The following is a 9,654-nucleotide window of genomic DNA, read 5'->3' on the forward strand; positions in this document are numbered from 1 at the left end:
GGAGGGTCTCTTTCTGCATTTCTTCCAAAGTGCAGCTGTTTGGGACTTCCCTGGTGGTTCAGTGGTTAAGACTCTGCACTGTCAACACGGGGATGAGGGTTCAGTCCCTGGTGGTGGAACTGAGATCCCACAGGTGCTGCCAAAAGATTAAGAAAAAAAAAAAAGCCACAGCTGTCTGAAACCTCAGTTTTTTCTTCTAAACATGATATAGTAATAGCCTCTGGCGGTGAATGGTGGAGAAAACATTTCTGGAGCTTTTAAGCACTGTGCTTAACTCACTGCCACAGATGACTTGTTTTAAAATAAACTTTTAATTTTAGTGTGCTTTTAGAATTACAGAAAAATTGTGAAAATAGGTAACTTTTTAATTTGCTTGTTCATATTTCGCCTCTTCCTCGTATGCTCTTTAGCCATTGATAGATTTTTCTCCTTGGGTGTTAAGAGTGCATGAGTAAATTCTTTATGCACTTCTGGCATTTCAGGAAAAAAGATATACACAAGTACATTAGAAACAGTGGGTGAAAAAAACAGTTCTCCCAAGTCAGCCCATGCCGTACACTCTTCCCCGCATGCCTTCAGAGGTGGTGAAGTTCAACTTTGGTGTGTGAAGAGCAGCAAAGCTTTCTCTCCTCTGTTTCATTTATTTTCCTGGTTAATTAAAAAAATATATTCCAAGTAGCTCAGGAACATTTTATCTCAAGGTCTGACTCCAGAAATGTGAAACAAGGAGAGACACCCATCTGGGAACATTTTTGTATCTCCAAGATCCTGTGTAACACCTAAGTAGGTTCAAAAAAGGTTTTTAATGTTCTTTCCTCATCTGGGGTGTGGAAATTTGACCAATAAACCTGACCAAGTGTATGTATCATGATTTAAGAAGTATGTTGTGTTTTTAATAACTCCACTACATATTTGCGTAAGGAACTGAATTTGAAGCAACGATTTACTCAAATAGAAATTTTTTTTTAATCATAACAGCCTAGCAATGGTTTCACTTTACAAGTGAGGCTGTGGTTCAGTGTTTATAGACATAATGATTGATCTGAAAAAATAAAGCATTGTTAAAAGAAATTTTGTCATGATTTTGTAATAATTCAGAATGGGGTATCAACTGAGAATTCTGGGTAATTATTCCCCAGCCCACCTGCTGTGACCTCAGTCTTTTCCTCTTTGTTCCCTTTTCTATTTGGAACATGCCACCCTTGGCATCATTTGTTGAATTAAGTCTTGTCCTTTTGAGGGAACACTCTTTTAAATATTAATTCCCAAGGGGAGGTAATAGTTAAGTTTGTATTACACCACCTCCAGAGTGTGTGTTCACTTGTCACTTTCTTACCAGGCCTGGGCTCTGAATAGGAAGCTACTTTGGGGGATGGTGAGGGATGGTGTCATTTGACTCAGGAGGGAGGGGCCCTGAGAAGCACAAAGGAAGAGGAAGTAGCTTGAAAGGATTCCAGCCAGAGTCACAGGGGCCCGTGTGTCTGTTTGGCTTTTCCTGACCCTGTGATGGGTTCACAGGTTTTGCTGTAAATGGGGTCATGATGATTATGTTGAGTTTATGATGTTGCTAGACCAGGACATTGAATTGATATGCCTTTGGTTGAGTATGATTTCAGAGCAGTTTAGCTCCAGAAATTGGATGGAATTTGGCTTGTTGAGTTAGTAGAGGGCGTAGTCCTAGACTCAGGAGGAGTATCTGTTTAAGCCAGAGGTTTCCCAAACAGCATCCTGATTGCTCCGTCACTTACATGGTACCTTTGTGTAAACTGGAGAAAGTCATTCCTTTAAGGTGATTTGTTTCCAGCTGTCAGAAAATTATCACTATGTAAATATTTATTATTAAAACAAAGACATGTCTATGCTGGAAAATTATGAAAATAAAGCTATAACTCTGTGATGTCTACAGTGTAAATAGCGCCCCTTAATTGTGATGCTTTTGTCCAGAGCCCAAGCTGTACAACTGAACAGGCAGCCCTCCTTCTTTTTTCCCTAGTCTTCCTCTTCTTCCATTTGAGTCCTCACTGACCTACCAGCCTGAAGTGCAGAAAAGCCTGTGCCTAACTGCAGGTCAGAAAGGGAGGCAGGGAAAAGGAAGATAGAGTCCTGCTTTCGAACATCCAGGTATCCGCCGATAGTGTATGCACTGGCTTTTCATTGAAGCAGCACCATTTTCAAACCTTGGATTGCGAATGCCCTGGATATAGAATAATATTTCCATAAATATAAGAGGTACCCATGATGGGCCAGGAATTTGGATGTGTGCATGCTCAGTCGCTAAGTCGAGTACAAGCAGCATCGCAGAGATGACGTCCGGATGGGGAACCCTCCGCCCCATGGTACGGTTGTCATTTGGGTGAAGGTCCCAGGCATGTCATATTCTCCCAAGGTTTTGCTGGCCTGATTTCCCTTTGTTCAGCCAAAATTTATTGGCTGCAAGAAAACTTCCCATCTATCCCTTAGAAGGAAAACTCACTCTTAATATTCTTCCCATTATGAAATTAAATTCTCCAAATAATTGTTTTAGACTGCTTAGACCAAGACACTTTTCACTGGAGAGGACACTGAAGCTATCTCAGCCTCAAAGTAAAAGCAAAAAAACAAAAACAAAAAAAAAACGAACTCTGGGTGCTTTGGCCACATGATTATAATAAAATTGGTGTACTTTCAAGAAGGGCAGACCTGGGTGCCTACATGTTCATTTAATTAGTCTGATGGGACAAGCACTTCTTGTTTGCCTGGCTCCATGTTCTGTATTTATTTCGAGTTGATTAGGATGGCATGTGAACTTGGAAGTAAATAAACTTTGATTGGATGGATTGCTTGGCTAAGTAAACTCACCATCTACTTCTCAGAAATCAAATAATTAGGAAGCAGGTTGTTTTTCTGTGAGTGCTCTGTGCTCTTGTAAGTATTGTTGTCATGCAGCTAGGAAATATGAGAGTCTTTCCTCAAGAAATGATAAAGGCCGAAGGTAGAACTGGGCCCAAGAAGGAGCCAGATATATTAATGATGATAAATCTTTAAGGGGTCATTTTGTTGGCTGGATCTGATATGTAGGGGATATGTCTGTTTTATACATCCATTTTCAGCTAGGATTAGGCTTGTTGTGGATAATAAAAAAACACCCCCAAGTAACTGACTTAATCAAGATAAACGTTTATTTTTCTCCCATATAAAATGTTAGAGGTCAGCAGTGCAGGCCAGGCAGCTCTGTCCCTCAAGGTCTCCAGAGACCCAGGCTCCTTCCTCTTATCCTTTCCTTATTTCCTGGGATGTGACCTTTGTTCCTGTGATCAAGATGGCAGCCAGGGCTCCAGCAATTGCATCTGAGTTCCAGGCACCAGGATGGAAAAGAGAAGAAGAAGAAGGGGCCAAGAGGGACCCCCAACTGTGGCCTCCCCCCTTGCATTCCATCTGCCACGTCCTGGTCGTCAGGTCCTACCTACATGCAAAGGCAATTGGGAAATGAGTCAGATCTGAGCTTCTGCAAGCCTGCTTGACCTTCTGTGACTGAGGAAGAAGGGGCAAACTGTTCTTCCTGCCTCTGTGTCTGGGGAAGTGGCTGTGTTGAATTCACAGGGTGGCAGTGGGTGGTATCTTCTGAGGCCGGACTGGGTGGGACAGGAGGCGGGCCCTCTGGGGCCTTGATGCCGCAGCTCCTCAGCCTTCTAGTTTTGGAAGCTCTGATTAGATGCTGCCTCCTGGGGGCCAGGTCACCCTCCCCTGTGGCTGCCCTCTGCTCTTCCCAGTGTGGATAGCCCAGCGCTAGAACACAGCCGGTGACAGAAGACACCATGCCTCTGGCTGGTGGCGAGACTCCAGAATCCACAGAAGTGGTCAAGCAAATGAATCACCCTCAGCCTGCGCGTTTCTTCTTTCTCTTCACTGCCACCCTCATCCTAGGAGAGTGTTCTGTGGTTCCTGATGCCTCTACGGGTGTGGTGGCCTCCTGGTGGACAGGTTTTCTCCTCCTCGCCTGGCCGCTGTCCTAAGAGGTGGCCAGTGCCTCCTGGGAGCGGGCCTGGCTTGTCAGCACGTCCCCAGCGGCTTCTGTTTGTGGCTGGGAGCCTGCCCAGCCCGATGGCATCTGGTTTTCATTTCTGGTTTGGGATCCTCTGGGTCCCAAAGGTCAGCCAAGCTGCAGTCAAGAAATATGTTGTGCTTACGGTGTAATCACCTCCCACTGAAGGTGGGAAAACACTGAGGGTAGAGTGTACCACATCATTTTAGTGTTATTCGGGCGTGGGGAATACTTGTCTAGGAAAACTGGCTGGTTTTCTAGACAAGAAAGCAAGAAAGAAACTGGCTGGTTTTCTAGAAAGGCTTCCCTGGTGGCTCAGATGGTAAAGAATCTGCCTGCAATGTGGGAGACCCAGGACGATCCCCTGGAGAAGGAAATGGCAACCCACTCCAGCATTCTAGCCTGGAGAATTCCGAGGACAGAGGAGCCTGGCAGGCAACAGTCCATGAGGTCGCAGAGCCAGACACTTTGACTTTCACTTCACTTTACAAAGAACAGGCCCTGAAGAAACAGTTGAGTAGGGAAGTAGCCCATCAGACGAGTCTAGTTCTCTTGGAAGTGCGGTGTGGTGTGGCAAGTGAAGGAAGCGATGGATGGAGTGTTACCTGCCTTTAGCAGGATACTTGACTCCTTCTTTAACACCATGAGCAACGAGAAATAGTCCAGGCCAGTGGCTCATAGAACCACGGTTGATAAAAATTCCTGGGAAATTTTTTTTTTTTCTTCTGTATTTTCCACTTATATTTTTGACCACGCCTTTTCAGCTTTCTTCAAAGATAGTCTTTATCCAGGAGAAACTTAAATGTTTATTTTCTCTTAGATTCTGACTTGGCAATCCTGGTGAATTTCATTTTTCTTTACCAAAAATCTGTTTTCCCTCCTGGGAGAGGATTATATTTTGTGACACCTCCGAAGTCAGAACTTAAGACTTGTTTTGACCATGGAAATGTGAGCAGAGTTTGTTCTTTTTTAGAAATTAATTTTTATTAGAATATAGTTGATTTACAGTGTTATGTTAGTTTCAGGTGTACAACAAAGTGATTTAGTTATATGTAGGAGAGAGGAGCCTGGTGGGCTACAGTCCATAGAGTCAAACTCGATTGAAGTGACTTAGGATGCATGCACATACATAGATATGCTCTTGTTTAGATTCTTTTCCCATGTAGATCATTACAGAGTATTGAATGGAGTTCCCTGTGCCATACAGTAGGTCTTTATTAGTTGTCTATTTTATATATGTGTGTTAGTCAGTCAGGCGTGTCCAACTCTTTCTGACCGCATGGACTGTGGCCCACTAGGCTCTTCTGTCCATGGAATTCTCCAGGCAAGACTACTGGAGTGGGTTGCCATTTCCTCCTCCAATTTTAGCGTGTATATGGGAAGCTTTTTAAATGCCATCTTTTGCCTCTTGCCTTGGACCTAGTGAATCAGTATCCTAGGGCTTGGGTTGATATAGTGAGAGCAGCGATAAGACTCGGGAGATGTTATTTATTCAAAGCTATCAGTAGGTAGAAGAATTATCTCCAAAGTCTCAAGAGGTTGTATATATTTTATGATGCCATTTCCGTCATATTCTTGAGATGACAGCACTGTAGCAGTGAGCAGGCTGGGGGTTAGGGATGGGGTGGGAGGCGGTGACTGTGACAGGCCATAGCAGGGGTTTCCTTGTGTTTCCAGGACAGTTCTGTATCTTGGTATATTATACAGGAGATAAATGTCATAAAATTATATGCAAAGACACACCAAATAAACGAGTACATGCAAAAATGGTGCAGTCTGAGTAGAGCTCATAGTCCAGTTCACAGTGCTGTGCCAACCACCCTCCTTCAGCCCTGTAAGATGTCACTAACGGGGCAGGTGGGGTGATGAGTACTTTCTTACATAGAAAATGTGATCTGAGAGAAGTAGCTTAGGAGAACAAGAAGAGGAAGAGGAGAAATGAAGAGGTTGAGTATTCTGCACTATTTTTACAACTTCTTGTGAGTCTATAACTATTTCAAAATAAGAAGTTAAGAACTTTCCAGGTGCCTCTGATGTGCAAAGGCTGGTTGAGGGCCCACAGTCACTGGGTGTGTGTGCCCTTGTTGGCTAGGGGTGGATTCGGGTAAAAGTGACGGGGGCAGGAAGATCAGCCTTGGAGCTGAAGTTTGTTGACTGTGTTGTCAATGGCTGCTTGATAGGATACACTTTGCAGTGGGAAGTGTCTTAGCTTGAAGTGATCATTGGGTTCGAAATTCAGGTGAAAGTGATGATACAACTAAGTGATTTTGGTCAACTGGAGAATGAAGGGTCATAAGAACAAGATCACCTGCAAGGGGAAAGAGTCCAATTCGTAACACAGGTTGGAATCTAAGCAGAATCATGAAGCTCTAGGAGTCAGTTTGAAGGAGAGCAGCAGTGAGCATAAAGACTTGGAAAGGAAGGTCTTGGAAAAAAGGTACCAAAATGAGATTTTTTTTTTTTTTTTTTTTGCCCCAGAGCTTACAGATATGATAGCTTCTAGATCTATAGGCTTTAGAGTGCCAGCGGGTTAGCTGTTTGGGATTGTCAGCAAAGTGAAAAGGTTAGCTGACACTTCTGAGCGACAGATTGAAGTGAGGCTTCAGGAATAAAGTCTTGGAAGTAAGGGTGAGGGTGCATGAGGGAGGAAGAGAACTCCCTTCTGTGAAACGTTTAAATGCCAAGGGTGGCGCCTGGGATAGAGTGAGACTCAGTAAGTCTTTGTAGACGTGATGGCTATGGGATCCCACTGGGAGGGGAGAGGCAGCCAGGTAACTGCCCGTCAGGTCAGGACTTTGTCCTCACGACATCTAACACCTCGGAGACACCTCTCTAAAATACAGATGAGAAGCTGCCAAAGATGTATGTGTAGAGAGAGCGTGGATGGACACCCTCCCCTTCACATCTCATCACCTGCGTCTCATGGGTACTTTGTTGCTATTGTTCAGTCACTAAGTTGTGTCTGACTCCTTGCAACCCCATGGACTGCAGCATGCCAGGCTGCCCTGTCCTTCACTGTCTCCCGGAGCTTGCTCACGCTCATGTCCATTGAGTCGGTGATGCCATCCTCCGTCACCGCCCTTCCTTGCCCTCAGTCTTTCCCAGCATCAGGGTCTTTTCCAATGAGTCAGCTCTTCACATAAGGTGGCCAGACTTTTGGAGCTCCAGCATCAGCATCAGTCCTTCCAATGAGTGTTCGAGTTCCTTTAGCATTGACATGGGGGCTTGCAGTTACAGTTTCTCTAATTCACTGTTACCAGTACTCACTGGTGTGAAGTCACTGCCTTAGGCACTTGGCCTGAGGAGGGAGAGGTATTATTTCATAGCTTTAAAATTACCTGAAATGGACAATGTTCTTTCAGAATGATGTTTTAAAAAAATTCTTCTTAAGGTGTCTCTCTTTTGGAGCATTTCTTTAAAGTCAGAAGGCAGCCAAAAAACTTCTCACATTCAGATACTTAGTGGGAAGAAAGTGTGGGTGATGGAGCGCCTTCTACACCGCATTTTCTAAAATGTCTTTTTTCTGGCTAAAGCACATCTCTGTGGAACCTCAGAACTCTTCTCTACCCACAAATCTCTTTTCTTTCTCCAGAAAGGTGCCTGAATTCAGGGTTCTGCCAGTGGTGGCTTCTTACGGACAGTCCACTCCCTCTGGTCTATAAGTTTTCTATTAGATGCCATTGTATGCCTTGCTCTCAGGAAAGGCAAAGGAGTGCCAGAGCGTGGAAGACATGGTGAAGGTTTCCCAATGCATTTCTTTCTGTGCTTCTCTACTGTTGGTAGAGATTCACGAACCGTTCCCGTTGCCAGGAGACAGACGGATTGGGTTCCACTGCAGGTGATGTGGGAACTTGCCCTGACTCAGTGACTGCCTCGCAAGTACTCAGGGTTTTATGTAGATACATGCGGCACTAAGTCGAGGGTATAAAGGCAACCAGTGGCTTTGGATGCTTGGATTCTAGGAGCCCCCACATATATGTGTTTTATGTATGCATTATGTGTTATTGCACGTGTTAGCTGCTCAGTTGTGTCCGACTCTTTGCAACCCCATGGGCTCCTCTGTCCATAGGATTCTCAAGGCAAGAACACCAGTGCGGGTTGCCATTTCCTTCTCCAGTTATTGCATGAGGCATTGGAAATTAACTAGCAACTGAAACAGGCAAAGTTCTTACACTCACGGGGCTTCCAGTTCGAGGATTGTGTTAGTCTGCATCCTTGGAGAAGTGGAGGCAAAGGGATCACCAGTGTCTGACTGTATTAGGAGAAATGCCCTAATGGGGGGCGGGGGCGGGAAACAGGGAAGAAGCCAGAAGTGTGGGAGAGTCTTTGGACCTGCAGGTCTGACCCCAGTGAAGGCGACAAGGAGAGAAACGTGTGTAGGAGCATCCTGTGTGGTCTAGAGAGGTTTGGCAAAGCTGCTGGAGAGTCTTTGAGTCAGAATCAGAAGACAGGGGGTCCCAGGTCTCCCAGGAAATGGTGTGTCTTAGTATTTCCTCTGCTATCAGTCAGTGATTGGGGCGGTCCCTGGGAGTCGTGGCCCCAGCATGCACACCCAGAGATGGATGTCCAAGGACAGCAGCTAGGCTCTCCTTAGTCCATGACACTCCCTTCTCAAGGCTGCCGTGGAAAGGGCAAAGATATTAACAAAAACACACGAAAAAATGTAACATTAGAGCCGTGATGAACTCCGACAAAAGCCAAGTATATGGTGTTAGGAGAGTGCCATGGGGCTGTCTAACCTGTTGGGAAGTGGGGCTAGGGAGAGGGAACCAGGCCAGGGCAGGCTTCCCCAGGGAGCTGCGGTCTGAAGAATCCGGAGGAGTTAACTGGGAAAGTTGGGGAGGGGCAGCTCTCTTTGGGGCACTTTGTGATGATGGCTGTGGTCTGAGTGTGGGAGTTGCTGAGAGGAGCAGGAGTGGGCGGGGGAGAGAGTTAGAAGGCTGTCGAGGATAACCTGGTGGGGCGTGGACCAGGTGGGGCAGAGGAGGTGGCGAGGGGTGAGGACCCCTTGGAGAAGGGAGGGTGGGCTGTGCTTAGATTGGATGTGGGGGTGGGGGTTGTGAATGACTCCCAGCTTCCTGCTTTGCAGCATCAGGTGCATAGGGAGGGGTGGAGGGGGCAGGGGGAGAGATGAAGAGAGAGTGTTTGGACTTGTTGAGCTTGGGATGCTCTTGTCTAACCTGTGAGTCACCTGTGTCTTGCAGGTAGTGATGTATCTAGGGAGAAAGTTTAAAATGAGAGCGAGGCCCCCTGGGATTTGAGAGGTCGAGCCGGGGAAGATGTCACAGTTACTGAGAAGTGGCAGAGAGGGAGGCGGAGGATAGGAGGGGCTGGTGTGGGACAGGAGCGGGGGAGGAGAGTGTTTTGAAGAGGGGGTGGTCAGCAGAATTGAATGCCGTGCTGAAAAGGATCGCTGCCTTGGGTAGCATGGAGGTGACCTTCACAAAGACTGTTGTGATGGACAGATGGTCCAGACTGGAGTGGGCTGAGGAATCAGTAGGAGACAGGGAGCAACCATCTCTTTAAAAGTTTGGCCACGAAGGGAAGACTAGCAGGAGGTCAGCAGCTGGAAATGGGCTTTCCTGGTGGCTCAGTGGGAAAGAACCCACCTGCCATCGCAGGAGACAGAGGTT

The 9,654-nt window shown here is 46.1% G+C and overlaps 1 protein-coding gene across 6 annotated transcripts in view; it reads left to right on the forward strand.

Annotated features, from left to right (window-relative positions):
- The window catches only part of ZDHHC14 (zinc finger DHHC-type palmitoyltransferase 14), a 289,043-nt gene that overhangs the window by 20,452 nt on the left and 258,937 nt on the right, over window positions 1–9,654 (forward strand). The window lies entirely within an intron of this gene.

This window comes from Ovis aries, chromosome 8 (genome assembly GCF_016772045.2).
Source record: "Ovis aries strain OAR_USU_Benz2616 breed Rambouillet chromosome 8, ARS-UI_Ramb_v3.0, whole genome shotgun sequence".
NCBI classification, from domain to species: domain Eukaryota; kingdom Metazoa; phylum Chordata; class Mammalia; order Artiodactyla; family Bovidae; genus Ovis; species Ovis aries.